The following is a 17,922-nucleotide window of genomic DNA, read 5'->3' as shown; positions in this document are numbered from 1 at the left end:
ACACATAAATAATACATAATAATACTTGCATGTCATGTAGTATGTTTCTTCATTGAGAATTAAATGAAAAATATTGTGTTCCTTAGATGTTCCAGGAAGTCGCAGGTTCGTTTCCCGCTCGAAGTTGTGAAATTTTTCTCCTAGACAATGTGTATGTACCGCACTGATATTTTGTCCCGATTTGTTGAATGATTGAAATTCATTTCGATTTTTTTTCTTTTCTCTTCCTCCCTTTTCCGTTTCTCTTTTTCTGTTTTTCCACTTTCTTAAACTAGTACGTACACAACACCCATGCCCAAGGCGGGACTCGAACCCACAACCTTTCGGACCGCTTGAGCCATCCAGGTCGGAGAATTGGTATAAGTCAGTGTTTAAATAAATCTGATAATTTTCATGTGTGTATGTGCTAAGCTCTAGCGTCTGAAAAATGAACGTTGTCTTCTTTATGCAGATAAAAATTACAGAGATTTCACTCCTGAAGAAATACTGCATTCTCTTCAAGAAAATCAAGACGTATTCGAGGAATCTTACAAGTTATTTTCTCTTGGTGTGACGATTCCCTCGACTAGTACATCGGTGGAAAGGAGTTTTTCTTACCTACAAAGAATAAAAACTCCTGTAAGGAACACGACATCACAGAGTTAACTTCCGTCTTTGTCGAATATTGCAATCCAAAAGGAACTCTTAGCTCAACTTACTGAACATCACTCCTTTTACAGTGACATTATCGACAGGTTTGCTGCCCTAAAGAATAGAAGAATTGACTTGATCTACAAAAAAATAGGTGAGTTATGCATGACTGACTTACTATTTCACTATATTTCATTTTTAAAGAAAGCAGTTATTTTTTTTTCATACCTGTAACTTAAGTACTTCTTCACTTACTATTCGAGGCACGAGCCGCCACAGGTTGGTAATTATAATTTATTGTTAGTTCACCACTGTGGAATAAAGGTTAGCATGTCTGACCATGAAACGAATGGGCCCTGCAATCATTTCGCTAGCATTATCACCTTCATATCATTCTGATGCTAGATAACAACAGCAGTTGATAAAGTGTCGTAAAATAACCAATTAAAAAATTATTGTTTTGGTCTTATAATATGCTTCATAAGTACTAACAATTGGTGTGTGTATATTAATGACACCCAAAATTAGCTCTTTTAAATGCTACATAATTTTCCCAAAATGTATTCAAGTAACATAAAATAATTCTGAGTAACATGTTCACATTGCAAAGATATAATAAATTAATAAAAGACTCTAAGAAAAAAAAACAGTCACATCCAAGAACCGAACACAGAATATTTTCTTAGCAGGCTATCGTGCTATCCATTCAGCTGCAAAGGAGATACGAGATGCATACATATAACATTGATTGGTATATACTGATATTATCTCTAATATCTTCATTTTGATCAACATTTATTTACACATATAATGTAGCTTCTCAACACACAAAATCTGGATTACTGTGCATGTTCTTCTATGCCACAACATCAGGATTAGTTTTAATTGTATTAATGTAACATATTCAGGTTGAATTTATGCTGATAACTGTACTGTTTGGTGGTCAATTCAAAAAACATGGCCAGTCACTTTTTGTTTCTGTCAGTGTACACTTTTTTTTGGTTCATCAGCATGCTCCATTACATAATGTAACATTATAGCGCAGCAATAAACATTTCATAGTGGAGAAAAACGAAATGCTTCTATCAGTCAGACTGGAATGGGGATTAAGCATTGAACTCTATGCTAGACCAATGACGTCATGTTCAAGTCGACAATGGAAGTGCTATATTGTGAATGTTGCCTGACTAGACATGCTTTCTTATACAATCATATACTTTTACAAGTCATCAAAGGCAATGTTTTGAACAAACTGTACAAATTCCATGAGGTATTTCTGAACTAGTTCTTGGTTAGTTGCTGGCCTTCTTGTGTTATTGCTTCTCTTCAATATTTCCCTTTGGTTGCTCAGGAGTGTGTACTTAAATAACAAATGGTTCACTGTCTATGATTCCGAAGTGATGGTAGTACTCCTTTGTCTTCCATGACCAGATAATTGGAATCTTGTTCTTTAGACATTCCTTCATTGATGAGAAGAATAGTTTGCAGGCAGTCCCCTTTGTTGTGCTCTCCCATTGACATTGCCATGTGCTTAACCTGTTTTCTTCTGCTTCTCTGGTTATATGCTTTTTGGTATCTTGTCATATATGCTATTTAGTGTACCTTCCTGTGCTGCCTCCTTTGCAAATCTCTCCTCCATTTCATTACCGTGAAGTCCTACATGAGCTTTAACCCAGTTCATGTAGATAGTCGATCTGTTATATATTCATTTTATTAATTCATTTCGGTTTTGATTACTTTTAAGCAGGGCTATGGTTATTTGACTATCAGTATATACATGGTGTTAAAAAAAGTATCCAGTATTTTAGGAGGCGCTAGTATGCATCAAAACAAGAAAAAATGTCTACTAAACATGGGTCCTACAACATATACTTTCTGAGATCTGAACACTTGTTCATAGAAGGTGCTCAATGTGACATCCATTCATGGCAATGCATTCCTCTTGCCTTCGGCATAAGGAATCCACACACTCTTTGAAATGGACCTGGTTGTTCTTGATAACCAAAAGTCTAGGGGATTTAGATTTGAGGAATGAGCAGGCCAAGGTGTGGGGCCTCCCCAATCAAGCCAATGGTCCTGAAATGTCAGCATCAGGTGTTCACGCTCGTTGCGGAAAAAATGTGCTGGTGTGCTATCATGCATGAACCACATTTGTAGTTTTTGCTGACATGGCACATACTCCAGCAAGGTAGGCAATATGTTAATAAGAAAGTCCTGATAACGAGCCCCAGTTAATCTCTGTGGTAGTATATATGGCCCTTAATCTGTTGCCAAGAATGCCTGCCCATACGTTGATTGAAAATTGGTGCTGATGCCTTTTTCTTCAAGTGCATGGGAATTTTCATCAGCCCACACATGCTGATTACGAAAATTCACAACACCATCTCTGCTGAACCCTGCCCATATCTGCAACCAAACTTTTCTTTTCAGTATTCCTTGCGACATATCAGTATTTCATGCCAGGGGTGTCAACTACGGTATGATTATCTGGTAGTATGCTGTATTGTAGGGCAGAAAAATGCATTGCCATAAATGAACGTCACATTGAGCACCTCCTATGAACAAATGTTCAAATCTCAGAAAGTATGTGTTACAGGACCCATGTTTATTAGACATTATTTTCTTGTTTTGATGCATACTAGCACCTCCTAAAATATTGGATACTTTTTTTTAACACCCTGTATAGTTAAAGTGGGAGCTAGATTAAAAGTTCTTTATCCCAAATTAATTCACCTTACTTGCCTTACTCACAATTTACATTGTGTCACTGAAACTACTGGGTGTTCAGTTCAAAGTGTGTCATGGCTCGCTGTATGCCGTCATGTGGCTAGTTGATGAGCCTAGAGAATTCAATCTTCCTACACTTCTGCAGAGGTGTATTACCTATGTGCCAGAGAAGTTGCCTAGAAAGTACGGCGTTCATTCTGAAGAGTATTTACCGATACGTACAGTAACACCAGTAGTGGCAGGAATGTGAACTGTTTGGAAACACGTACTGAGGTGAGTTTTTTCTTACTGTCGAGATATGGGGAGGGGGTTAAGACGATTACTTACGTATTTGTTGACATTTCGACGATCAACATGGACACAGAGCATTTGATTTGTGTTGTGGAATGTTGTGGTACTCAACCGATGATAACAAATACCCTGTGTACGACTTGGCTGCGCAAAACACAGTTCGAAAGAGGTTATGGTAGCACACAGACCGTACAGACGGCCATCTGTTGCTACGACGTTCAAGTTATACCGTACACGTTCTCAAGTTCAGATTGAACGCCTTGATTAATAGGCAACTTCTCTGACATAAAAGCTGAAACTCGCTTCAAATCGCTGACTCATCAATAGTGACGTCATGACACACTTTGAAATGAACACTCAGTACTAGAGCCAATTATAAAGACGTGGACTTATTTGTCTCCAATGTTAAAAAATTTCGTGAACTATTTGCAACTTTGTCTTTACCTCCTGAGCCAGTTTTAACTCACTGAGGTACGTGGTTAGAGGCTGTGTCATATTACATGGAACATTTCAGTCAAGTGAAAACAGTGTGTTAGATTCCTTAAATGCAGAAGATACAGTAGCATTGCGATAGCTCAGGAATGTTTTTCTTAAGATGGCATTGAGAAAACGATTTAGTATATTCATAAGCGCTTTAAATTATCTGAAATTATAATACATTTGGAGGCTAAAATAATTCTTTAGAGTATTCACTTTTTCTAATAGATAAAATTTCAAATTTATTGTCTTCAGAAACTCAAGGTATTGCTAAAATTGCATTTGATAACAGAGGCGGCTCCTCAGGGCAGGCAGGGTAGGCTAAGCCTACCCCAACACATTTGGAAAACCTTATATAATTATAATTATATACTCTTGTCTGGCTTCTTAGAAATTCTTCAATTAACTATGAATGGGATTTTTTGAGGGTTAGTTGGACGTTGCTTACTACTAGCAGTTCGATTTATCCCACTGGCAGATCACAATGCGTCTGAAGGTAGGCAGTAGCGAAGTTAGCCGACCTTCCACGTAACTTCAAATCTGGCCCTGGAGTAAGCATTAAAAGAGATCGCTATTCTAAATGCTTTCTTAGCGCATGCGTTCAATGCTTAAGCCAGCGCGCTTGAATTCTGCCTACCCTAACGAGAACCCACGAGAATTATCGAACACCTACGATTTGCGAAATTTCTGTTTGAAAGTTTCACAAGTTGGAACGTAGTCTGTTACGAGTACAATAACAGTTTTTAAACAATGTGTTTTAAAATATGTGTTGTTTTTAAACAGTGTATTTTAGAAAATGTGATTTTTGCAAATGTGTACTATATATTAATGTTCTGTATATTTAGTGATTTATAGTTAATGTAAGTGATAACAATAATATTAATGTTTAGGTGAGGGATTTGGACTTTTTCCATTGCTGGTTGTCACAATCAAAAAATTAAGACACAACATTTCAAAGGGTGTTTTTTCTCTTCCCTACTTCCTTCCACCTGAAGACGAAGGGAGAACCACCCTTCGAAACATTGTGTCTTAATAGGTTTTTTCTCTTCCCTACTTCCTTCCACTTGAAGACGAAGGGAGAACCACCCTTCGAAACGTTGTGTCTTAATTTTTTGATTGTGACAACCAGCAATGGAAAAAGTCCAAACACCTCACCTAAACATTAACAATCCACCATTGCTTTCCAACCCCTCATTTAGAACAACAGTAATATTATATTATAATGACTGATATAATAAGTGAACTGTTACATTGTCCATTTTCGCGTCGTAATGACATTGAAAAGAGAAGTATTTTGGACCCACTCCTGCATTAAGCTCTATTGTTCATAAAGTTAGAAAATTTAATCCTTCATGGTATGAAACACTCTATGAAACGGAAATATAAAAATTGGAGATTTATCCTTCGAAGAGGTGGAAAAATTCAAATATCTTGGAGCAACAGTAACAAATATAAACGATACTCGGGAGAAAATTAAACGTAGAATAAATATGGGAAATGCGTGTTATTATTCAATTGAGAAGCTTTTGTCATCTAGTCTGCTGTCAAAAAATCTGAAAGTTAGAATTTATAAAACAGTTATATTACCGGTTGTTCTGTATGGTTGTGAAACTTGGACTCTTACTTTGAGAGAGGAACATAGGTTAAGGTGTTTGAGAATAAGGTTCTTAGGAAAATATTTGGGGCTAAGAGGGATGAAGTTACAGGAGAATGGAGAAAGTTATACAACACAGAACTGCATGCATTGTATTCTTCACCTCACATAATTAGGAGCATTAGATTCAAACGTTTGAAATGGGCAGGGCATGTAGCACGTATGGGCAAATCCAGAAATGCATATAGAGTGTTAGTTGGGAGGCCGGAGGGAAAAAGACCTTTGGGAAGGCAGAGACGTAGATGGGAGGATAATATTAAAATGGATTTGAGAGAGGTGGGATATGATGATAGAGACTGGATTAATCTTGCTCAGGATAGGGACCGATGGCGGGCTTATGTGAGGGCGGCAATGAACTTGCGGGTTCCTTATAAGCCATTTGTAAGTAAGTATGGTATAAAACACAAATGGCTAACAGGAAGTGAAGTTGAAGCTAAGCTGTACTGTTGGCCATGTTTGTTATTGTCATCTAAAGAAGGTACTTGGAATCAGATCATATCTGTAACTCGGTAAATCTAAAGAGACTTCAAAAGAATTTGAATCCAATTTCGGAAATGTTGTCTGAACAACAAGGGTTGCAAGACAACAGTATAACAATAAACTAGAAAAAACCGACAAATTATGAGATGGTTGACTGATGTAACAGTATTGTTATGTAAGCAACAGTTAAGTTTTCGGGGTGCATGATGAAAGCGAGCTTTCATTGAATCGCGGGAATTACATAGAAATGTTCTGTAAATTTTGCCTGCCCTGGACATTTGACTACGAGCCGCCACTGTTTGATAAGCTTAGTTAGGTATTAAATAAAAACCCTGGTTACAAAACAATCTGTCAACTTAGCAAAATGCTGTCTGGTGATGGTGAAAAACTGTAACAGAGAGGAATTCACTGAACAAAAGTTGTGTTTTTCACATGCACCCGTGACATCATGTGATGTAGAAAGGACATTTTCATTGTATAAAACCTTCTTCACTGATAAACATAGGAGCTCCACACAAGAAACCCTCAGGACAACTTTTCGTATCTACTGTAACAGCCAATGTTCATTATTTTGCCTTTAGCTGTCTTCTTAGTAGTTAATCCGCATTTCAAGAGTCAGAGCTTCTGCAACGAACTCTTTGACGTTCTGAGAAGCAGAGGCACACTACAGTCACAGAATGTTTAGTCCCATAAATATTTATATGAATTTTTAAAAGTAAATATGGAGCACTACTATCCATTAATGAAACTGGTAACAATAAAATATTGTCACAGCTACTTAACTTCACAATAAGTTTAACGAAAGAATGCAACTGTAATATATATATATATGAGCCATTCCACGTCAAATTGCACAAATTTAACCTCGAATTGACTTTCATGTCTCTGATTTAGATAAAACAAATTTTGCACATTCTATGGATTGAAAAAGTAAATACGTGTTTTATTATTGTTGTCTATATCGATTATTATAGTAGATATGTGTTATCAAAGATTCTGAAATAGTTCGCGCATCATTATTGTTAAACGTGATTATCTCCACTAATAATCATCACAGAGATTTGCTCTTTGTCTCAATTTGAAGGTGACAGTACATACTTTGTTCTTAGCATAATAATATAAAAATATAAGTTTAACTTTGTTTTAAAAAACATTTAAACACATAAAAATATGTTTTAATGGCAGCGACTTGCTTTAAAATTACAGAAAAAAATCCTTAAATGCCTTGAAATTATTCTAACCACCCTTAAAAAAATCAGAACGCTACTCTCAACCGTTGAAGAATAATTAAATGATTCACCAAGCTGCGCGTCTTGAGTTCGCGGGCTGCATAAGTACTGTTGCAAGGTGATGTGCAAGTGCAGCTCTGGATGAGAGTCGTGTGACCACTTTACACTGTTCTACAGTCAGAATATCACTCTTTCGCGTAATTTATGTAATACAGTACTGTATTTAAATATTGTTTTTGTAAAATATACACTTGTAAGTATGATAACTACAGTTTACACAACACTGCATTTTTAAAACTAATCACCTACAATCAATTCTATTTAATGTCCACCACTTTATTCTCACTTTGAAGTGAATAGTTCTTTATTATGGCCTGAGATTGTGTCAGTGGAACAAAAGAATGAAGTTGTAAGATACCTCGTACCACTTTTGCTTGTTGGTACCTTGAGCAGAAAATATAGCTAACAAGTAAACCTTCACCTGAGGTAAAAAACAATGAAAATGAAACATATTTTTGGAATCAGCATAATAAAATATGATTAATCCTAAAATTTCGTAACTCGACTGCAATTATCAAGTGCGATACACAGCGCAGAACACGAGGCTTCAAGCAGCAAGGAAACACAACTTCAACTAGCGATTAATGCATAAGAAGGAAAACGATGATGTGGTCATCATGTTACTTAGTGCATCGTATTCCAGAATCTGATTTGTTTTTATCCAGAAACATATGTCGCACAACAGTGATAGTTAATGCAAAATGTTGGAAACACAAATTGACAGTACACCACCCGCACTTTATACAGGCTGATTTTGCATATAACTTATCATACATATTCCTTGTACATTTCGGATACAGTACTCCGTAGTGTTTTGAAAACGTTGTCCACTTCTGGATCCCAATTCAGCTAACACCCAACCATACCCATGCGCCTGTTGGAATCGTGGAGAAGGAAACTGCTGGTAAACAAGCGACTGTAGTTTCAGTATATTGTTGCGTTGTTGTAATGTATCAGATGAATCATCAAATTCTACATTATAAGAAATGTGTCAAATCATATGCTTATACATTCGAAAAAAGTACCTGTCCAAAGATTGCAACTCATAAGTCGTATTTGGTGGTATGATTTTAACTACTAGTTTTTCAAGACCATAGTCCCCTCTTCTAACAGTTGCTTAATTGTATTTTCGTCGCAGTGGACACCATACGAGTCCAACAGCAGAAGATTGCAAGTTGCAGAATTAGGAAGGAATATTTATCATAAGAATTGTATCCATATTTTTTTGGTCATTTTTCCCGACGAAGTCCATTTTACTACAAAGTTGTCACTGTGGAAAATGAGTTCCGCAACTCTTTGACTTATACCTTTCGGTTCTTGGAGAATAGGTAGTAACTTTGACATCAGTTTTCCAGCTTTAGAAACCACCAATGTTATAGTGTAGGAATGTGCAGTTGTTCCCTTGGATTGCACGACACCATACACTTTACTGATTCCTTGAAGTTCTAATGTTCTGCTGAAAGGCATTTCCTAATGTAACCCACATTCGTCTGCATTAAACACTTGATCATCATTGTTTATGTCCAAACTGTCCAAAATCATACTATCAAATACGACTTATGAGTTGCAATCTTTGGACAGATGACTTTCGTGTGTTAACCACGTGAATTTATGCTTCATACTGCTCTATGACCTATGGTTAAACTTTTTCTTTTTGTTTGTCGGTACACCTGGCAGAATCCAATACTCTGTTACTTTACATTTTTCTTGAAAGTCAATGACTCGGGATGTTTTGGGAGGGGACGGAACGTATTGAGAACCGGAACTTTGTGAAGTACTTAATTCCTCTTCTGACGTAGTATTTGTTTTTTCAGTCTCCCATTCTCATACATGAGGCATGACATTTTCATCATTTCATGGTTCATTTTCATCAGTGTCCAGAGTATGACTTTCTTCAACTGCTTCCAATTCATAACTCTTTAATAAGTCATATATATCATCAAAAATTTCAAGTTCCTTCCGTGACATTTCACTGTCTCCTTATAACCCTCTTCATTTAGTTTATCCAGAATTTTAATCACTATATTCACTGGGTTCATCTTCTTCAGCTCACCGCACATAACATTACACAATAAACTGCAAGGTACAAACTAGCTGACAGCACGTCTACAGCAGTACTGTCTTCACTCTCGCATCTAGCATTGCTGCGTGGTATAGTTGTTTGCAATCTAAGTAGCCCATGTGAACTTGATCTTGATTGGTCGCGATCTCTGGTGTTCATTGCGTTTGAGTTGTAAAATTTACGTGTTTTGCATTGGTTTTAATGCTTAATCGAATGGTAATAAAGGTAAGTCTTTGTTTTTTTTACACCACCTGAAGGTTTACTTGTAAGTTATTTGTATTAGCTAATGGTAAAAATTTTAAAGGAATATTATAAATGATATTATTAATTCTCTCAAGCATTAATTTAACATTTTCATGATGAACATAGACACAAACTGAGTGCGTGCCACTTGTTCAAGGGAGTACACATTCCTTTGGTCTGAGTTTGAAAATTTTTTAAAATCCTATTTTGATATACGGATATTGCTCTTTGAAACACTTGTAAGTTTTCTTAAGATTACATAGTATTAATCTTTTCTCTTTGTGAACTCTCTTTCCATCTTCTTTAACTGAAACACAATTCTTTTTGCCACCCATAACCCTCCTCACATCATCAGAATTATAAAGTTGAACAATCTTCTCTACAACAAATGTTCCCAAACTTTTTCCCGATTTAGGATTAGGAGTAACCAAAATCCCCTTTTCTGCTCCTACTTGTTTAGAAATTCATATCATGTGAGTGGTGATATTAAAATGTTGTTTAATTTTACTGTAGGACCAACTTTCAAAAATTGTTAATATATGTATTTTGAGATTTCTGTCGTCTGTTTCATGAAAGAAGTTTATCAATTTCTGTATTATATCGGAATTATTTGAATTTTCAACTGAAGTTGTGTCTTCTGTGATATGAAATATTTCATGTTTAAGTGTATCTGTAACTTTCTGCATTTTTTTTTTTGTTTTGGATATTTTTTAAATAATTTTGTCTTCATTATTGGCGATTCTCAATCATCACTAAGCTCTCACACATCTTCAATATATTATTTTTAAAGTTATTTCTTACTCAAAAGCAACCTGAAATCAGCGTAGTTCTATGTAAAATATAATAGATTATACTTTCTTTTTGCATTTTTAAAGTACCGATACGCTGTTATAAAAATAATTGTTTAAAAAGTGACCCTCTAAAACAACCCCATCAATAAATCAATTAATATAATATTCCATTTGTTCTCATTTCAAATGATACCAACGTCTATGTTGCATAGAATCTTAACAATGAGCATTTTCATACTGCATCGTGCATGAATTTGTCATATAATTAAAAGAGTATAAATAGTAAAATATTAAAGTATGATCCCAGAAAAAATTACAGACCTCTTATTTTGATCTGCACAACATATTTTAGAAGATTTAAGCAAATACTAAATGGTCACGTTTCGTATACAGGTGTTTGATTTGACATGCACACAACACAACATGGTACCTACTCCGAAAGACTTAGGAATTATTGTTAGATAAATTAAAGGGAAACTGCTAAGTGTTGAAGGGACATTACGTGCTTTTAGAACTAGAGGTTATCTGTTTATTTACGTAAAGTAACACTGCACCACTGATAATGTATTACTCACTCTCGCTTCGGCTATCGCAGCTGCATGCTCCGGCGCACGGTCTCACTCAATCCGAGCCTTCCGACCCAAACACACCATCAGTAAATTATTTGCACAGCGACTTCTTATTCGAATAGCATTCTAAAACCAATGCAGTTCTGCGTAAAACATTTCAAAGAATATAATGATATTTTTTTTCCCTTTTTAGAATATGTCCCTGATATATAAAAACGTATTTTAAAAATATAACCCCCTAAAAGGGACCCATTTTATATTTTGATTGAACACTAAAAATTAGTATATAATACTGAAATTATTGCACTTTAAAATGATATAAATATGAAATTTCTACGATTTATAGAATCTTCAGTATAACCATTTTCATAATACGTTGCATCCTAATTTGGGGAAAAAGTAGCATTTAATAAATGACTAAATAATTGTGTCAGTCCGAAAAAATTACACATGGGTTATTTAATTTCATCAATAGAATATATAAAAAAAATTGGAGCAAATATTAAGTTGTCATGTTTCGTAGGTGTTCGATTTGACATGGAATGACATATATATATATATATATATATATATATAAGTCCACACCTGTGGAGTAACGGTTAGCGCGTCTGGCCGCAAAACCAGGTGGCCCAGGTTCGATTCCCGGTTGGGGCAAGTTACCTGGTTGAGGTTTTTTCCACGGTTTTCCCTCAACCCAATATGAGCAAATGCTGGATAACTTTCGGTGCTGGACCCCGGACTCATTTCACCGGCATTATCATCTTCATTTCATTCAGACGCTAAATAACCTGAGATGTTGGTAAAGCATCGTAAAATAATCTACTAAAAAATATATATATATATATATAACTGTTAAAAGCTCAATGAAAGTATAATATTCGACATTGATAGGCATATTCAATCAACTCCTAGTATTAGCAAAGATATATCTCAGGGCAGACTAAGGAAACTTTTTTCTGAATCTTTTGAAAGCTCTAAGAGAAAGAAAGCTAGGAACACACTGCAATCCCACAACAAGGAGGAACTTCCATTTCTTACAGATGAGCTTAGAGATCAGGGAAAGAGAGATGCTGCTGATCTTGTTACGGAAATTACAGAAACTACACCAAGGTATGCCACAAAAATAAAAAAGAACATACATGTGAGCTGTCAAAAAGCCTACTCCATTAAATTGTAATGGATGCGTGGATAGATTGCCAGCAATGCACACTGCTGAACCATTTATACAGAAGCCTACACTACTCGAAGTGAAAGTCGCAGCGCAGAGAATGAAAAATCATAAAGGCGCAGGAGAAGATAACATAACAGCCGAAATGTTAAAAGAAAGAAATGCCAGATGCATGGAACACAGGAATTATAACCTCAATTTATAAGAAAGGCGATAAACTGGATTGCAGTAACTACCGTGGAATCACACTTCTCAATATAGCATATAAAGTATTCTCAAACATTCTTCTATCAAAACTATCGAAGTATACCGAACAGGTTATAGGAGAGTACCAATGTGGCTTTAGGAAAGCAAGGGGCACTGTCAACCAAATTTTTGTGGTACGACAAAGTATGGAAAAATGCTATGAGCATAATATTGATTTACATATGCTTTTCGTAGATTTCTGGCAAGCCTTTGACAGCATCATTGAAGAAAACCTTCTGAGCTACATGGAAGCTCAGGGAATTCCCAAGAAACTTGTCTGGCTCACAAAGATGACCCTTGTAAACGCGCAAGCTAAAGTGATGATAGACGGGCAATGCGGCGACAGCTTCTCTCTGAGCAGAGGTAATCAACAGGGTGATGCTCTATCAGGAACCCTCTTCAATCTAGCTCTACAATCAGTCTTACACAATCTCATTGATAATGGCAAAATTGTTTACAAATCTAAACACATATGCGCCTATGCAGGTGATATTGTAATCATTGCCAGAAATATCACTGAACTTAAGCTGACTTTCTCAGAAATGTATTCAGTCACCAAGAAAATGGGCTTAGAAGTAAACAAGACCAAAACCAAGTACATGATAATGTCAACAGATGAAAGAAGAAGACGGAATACTGGAGTTACCATTGAAGGGATGAATTTTGAAAATGTCGATAGATTTGTGTATCTTGGTACAGAAGTTAACAAATTGTAATAAAATTGAACAGCGAGATACAACGTCGAATAATGGCTGGCAACAGTACTTAATATGCTAATATCAAGCTCATCAAATCACGATTCTGTCAAGAAACACTAAGCTGAAAATATACAAAATGCTTATTAGACCAGTGATAACTTATGGCGCTGAGACATGGAATATATCAACTAGTGACACAAATAGACTTAGAATTTTTGAAAGGAAAATAATAAGAAGGATCTATGGTCCAGTCTACGAACAAGGTTTTTGGCCAATAAGAACAAACCATAAAATCAACGAAATCCTTCATAATGAGAATATAGTATGTTTTGCTAAAGCACAGCACCTTAGATGGATTGGGCACGTAGAGAGAATGGCTGAAGATCGAATGCCCAAGCGCATTTATAAGTCGAGCATGACGGGAAGACGACTAAAAGGTAGATCATGTAACCATTGGAAGGACGAAGTCGAAACAGATTTAAGAATTCTGAATGTTAGAGGATGAAGGAACACTGCATCGGACCGAGGGAACTGGAGGAGCATTGTGAAGCAGGCTAAGGCTCACCCAGAGCTATAATGCCAGAAAAAGAAGAAGACATCAGTTATTCATAGATTTCAAAAAGGCATATGACTCGGTTAAGAGAGAAGTTTTATATAACATTCTTATTAAATTTAGTATTTCCAAGAAACTAGTTCGCTTAATTAAAATGTGTCTCAGTGAAATGTACAACAGAGTCTGTATATACCAGCTTCTGTCTGATGCTTTTCCAATTCACTGTGTGCTAAAGCAAGGAGATGCACTATCACATTTACTTTTTAACTTCGCTCTAGAATATGCCATTAGGAAAGTTCAGGATAACAGACAGGGTTTGGAATTGAATGGGTTACATCAACTTCTTGTCTATGCAGATGACGTGAATATGTTAGGAGAAAATTCACAAATGATTAGGGAAAACATGGAAATTTTACTTGAAGCAAGTAAAACAATAGGTTTGGAAGTAAATCCCGAAAAGACAAAGTATATGATTATGTTTCGTGAGCAGAATATTGTACAAAATGGAAATGTAAAAATTGGAGATTTATCCTTCGAAGAGGTGGAAAAATTCAAATATCTTGGAACAACAGTAACAAATATAAATGACACTCGGGAGGAAATTAAACGCAGAATAAATATGGGAAATGTGTGTTATTATTCGGTTGAGAAGCTTTTGCCATCTAGTGTGCTGTCAAAAAATCTGAAAGTTAGAATTTATAAAACAGTTATATTACCAGTTGTTCTGTATGGTTGTGAAACTTGGACTCTCACTTTGAGAGAGGAACAGAGGTTAAGGATGTTTGAGAATATGGTTTTTAGGAAAATATTTGGGGCTAAGAGGGATGAAGTTACAGAAGAATGGAGAAAGTTACACAATGCAGAACTGCACGTATTGTATTCTTCACCTAACATAATTAGGAACATTAAATCCAGACATTTGAGATAGGCAGGGCATGTAGCACATATGGGCGAATCCAGAAATACATATAGATTGTTAGTTGGGAGGCCGGAGGGAAACAGACCTTTGGGGAGGCCGAGACGTAGATGGGAGGATAATATTAAAATGGATTTGAGGGAGGTGGAATATCATGATAGAGACTGGATTAATTATGCACAGGATAGGGACTGATTGCAGGCTTATGTGAGGGCGGCAATGAACCTGCAGGTTCTTTAAAAGCCATTTGTAAGTAAGTGTTTTGGAAAATACTCCTAACTTCGTTACCATAAATACATAGTTTATATCTGTCTTACAAGAAATGTTGAGAACAGAAACATCAGAAAAACTAGCAGGTCTTATTATCAATGAAAATAAAATTAAATATTTATGAAGGTGGACGTAATCTCAAGAAATAAATAACAGAGTAACAACAGCATACAAAGCATTTTTTGCAAATCTTATTTTATTAAAATCAAAATTATTAACTAAATCAACTAAGCTCAAATTATATAAGACTTTTTGTATCATATTAAGCTGAATCATGGGCATTAAATAAAGATGAAAATGCTTTACAAATATTCGAGAGAAATATCAGATGCATATATGATCCAATATGTGAAATTGATATGTAGAGAATTAGATCGAATTCAGAGATCAATGTAATACAGTAAAACTTCTTTTATACTTTCCTCATTTATATATTTTTTCTTAAGTCCTGGCAAAATTCCTATACTTTCCATGTTAATTAATGTAAAATGTATTTCGATCATACATTTTTTGTTTATTACACTTATACAATTGTATTTTAAACTCCGGGAAATATGAAACGTCATTTACGTTCTAAATCAATTTTTTACCCAAAATTAGGCTTGCCATTGAAAATGTAAGAATGTGAAAATACAGTATATGTACATTGTCAACATGCAACCCACTTTGATAGCAGTGCAAATTCGAATCTGCCCATGCTTGCCTCCGAAAATCTTGTGTCTTTTAATGATGCAGTTACTGTTTTACAAACAGTGAAATATTTCGTAACATGCCATGATGCAACTGAACAAATTACAGAAGAGTTATCGCAATTTGAGGGCATGGTTTATTCCTCAGGAGCAAGAAGTGCAAAATAACTGACTTTTTTTTTTTATTAAATGAAAATAACATGGGAAGAACAAAGTATGTCAATGTAAAATTTCCTGGACTGGAGTTTGAAATCTAATATATCAGCTAAGATTTTATACGAATCTTACATTCTTCAAGAATATGTGTTACAAATTTGAGAACAGGTATTTCAAATGGAAAACACAAGAAAATATTACAGACAGAGGGAAGTAAAATATAAAGGCGCAAGGAAGCTGTAGCAAAATTTAGGTTGATGTCGGGACATGACTGCCTGGCTCACCATCTACACAAGATAGGCATATATCAATCCAACAGATGTGTTTTGTGCAACAACCCTGACCAAATTATGGACAAACAACACTTTCTGCTCTGCCCAGCCTTAAACCCAACTGCACAACAGACTGAGGACCTTGTTAGCTTGTATTAGGAAGCTAGAAAGAAAATGACTTGATTGCCAATTCTCACCATTGGAAAATATAGAACAGTATTATAGACTCAAAGATGGCTTAACTGTGAAGTTATACATTTCTCTTGTAAAAATTTTACTAAACCGACTTAACTCATTCTCCCCATATAGTCTTCAAATGCTGTTTCAGATTTTACTGTCATTTCAGTTGTACATTTTACTCACATGGTTTTTTCTTCAGACCTCCCCCCCTCCCCCATAAAAGCATATAAATGAAGTTTTATTGTATTGGAAGAGGATTTAGTAAGGCATGTAATATTCCCTGAGAATTAGCTGGCTGGGTCACATAAAGAGGATGGAAAAAAGAAGACCAAAATACCTCATACATGATGATATAATAAGAGTTAGAAAAAAGGACAGGCTGTGGAAGAGATGATTGCAGGATGTGGAACAGAATTTAAGGAGAAAGGGAATTAGAGACTGGAAAGGACTGGCGCAACAAAGAGATGATTGAAGGAGGACTGTGAAGGAGGCCAAAGCCCATCAAGGACTGTAGTCGTAGAGGAAGGAAGGAGTGAATTCAGCACTCATGAACTCGAACACAGGTATCCGAAAAAGACTTAGAATTCAGAGGCTAGTCATTTTTGTCTAAAACTGTACAGAGAAAAGTTCAGCATACCAAAAACCACTTTTTTGGCATCACCAATATTGGAAACATTCGTCGTTTTCGTAAAAATCTCGAAATGGTTTTGGTACATTGTGACATGAGTCAAACTTAATCTACATCTGCCAACTATGCAAGAGCTGGTGTATAATGTAGAGATTTTACACTGTGCATAGCATTAGAAGATAATGTCAACCATTTGATGGAGAAATAGAGGCGATTAGAACAGCATTATGCAATGTTTTGTACAGACCATATCTCAACAGAAAAACAGTAATTTCAACAGATTCGAAATCAGCAATTAACAACATTACAAACCATAAAAACAAAACATCTCACAGAATCCAGGAAATCAGACATTTAATTAAAACAGTAAAGACAAGACACAGCCAAGTTGTTCTTCAATGGATACCAGCACACAGAGTACAAGAGAATGAGCAGGCATACCAACTTGCGAAGAAAGGTGTTATAATAAAGTTTCAACCATCAGTCAAAATAGAACTTCACCAGCAGATCAACAATATAAAAGAGTACTTTGCCAAAGAACACAGAGCTATTCAATGCAACTCATTGAAGGATAAGCATTATGCTAACATACACCGCAGAGAGGACATACAAAGCATGCCCAGGAAGACATCAGTTGTACTATTTAGAATAGAAGCTGGTCATGCCTGCCTGATTGAACACCTGTACAGGATAAACTGCGCTCTATCTGATAGATGTATCATTTGCAGGGACACAGGAGCAGTGCAAAATAAGGACTATCTGGAGAAGTGCACTGGACTCACAAGTGACAACATTGCTGGCCTTTATTGGGAAAGTAGGGGGAAAAGGATGCAGATCAAATAATCCCCATGCCATTGGACAAAAACACTACATTAATTTATGACAAAAAGAAAGTACTTTAGAATTTTTAATACAGGTTTCTTCATAGAGATT

The sequence above is a fragment of the Periplaneta americana genome, chromosome 8 (assembly GCF_040183065.1).
Source record: "Periplaneta americana isolate PAMFEO1 chromosome 8, P.americana_PAMFEO1_priV1, whole genome shotgun sequence".
Lineage (NCBI taxonomy): Eukaryota > Metazoa > Arthropoda > Insecta > Blattodea > Blattidae > Periplaneta > Periplaneta americana.
This window is presented reverse-complemented; position numbering follows the sequence as displayed.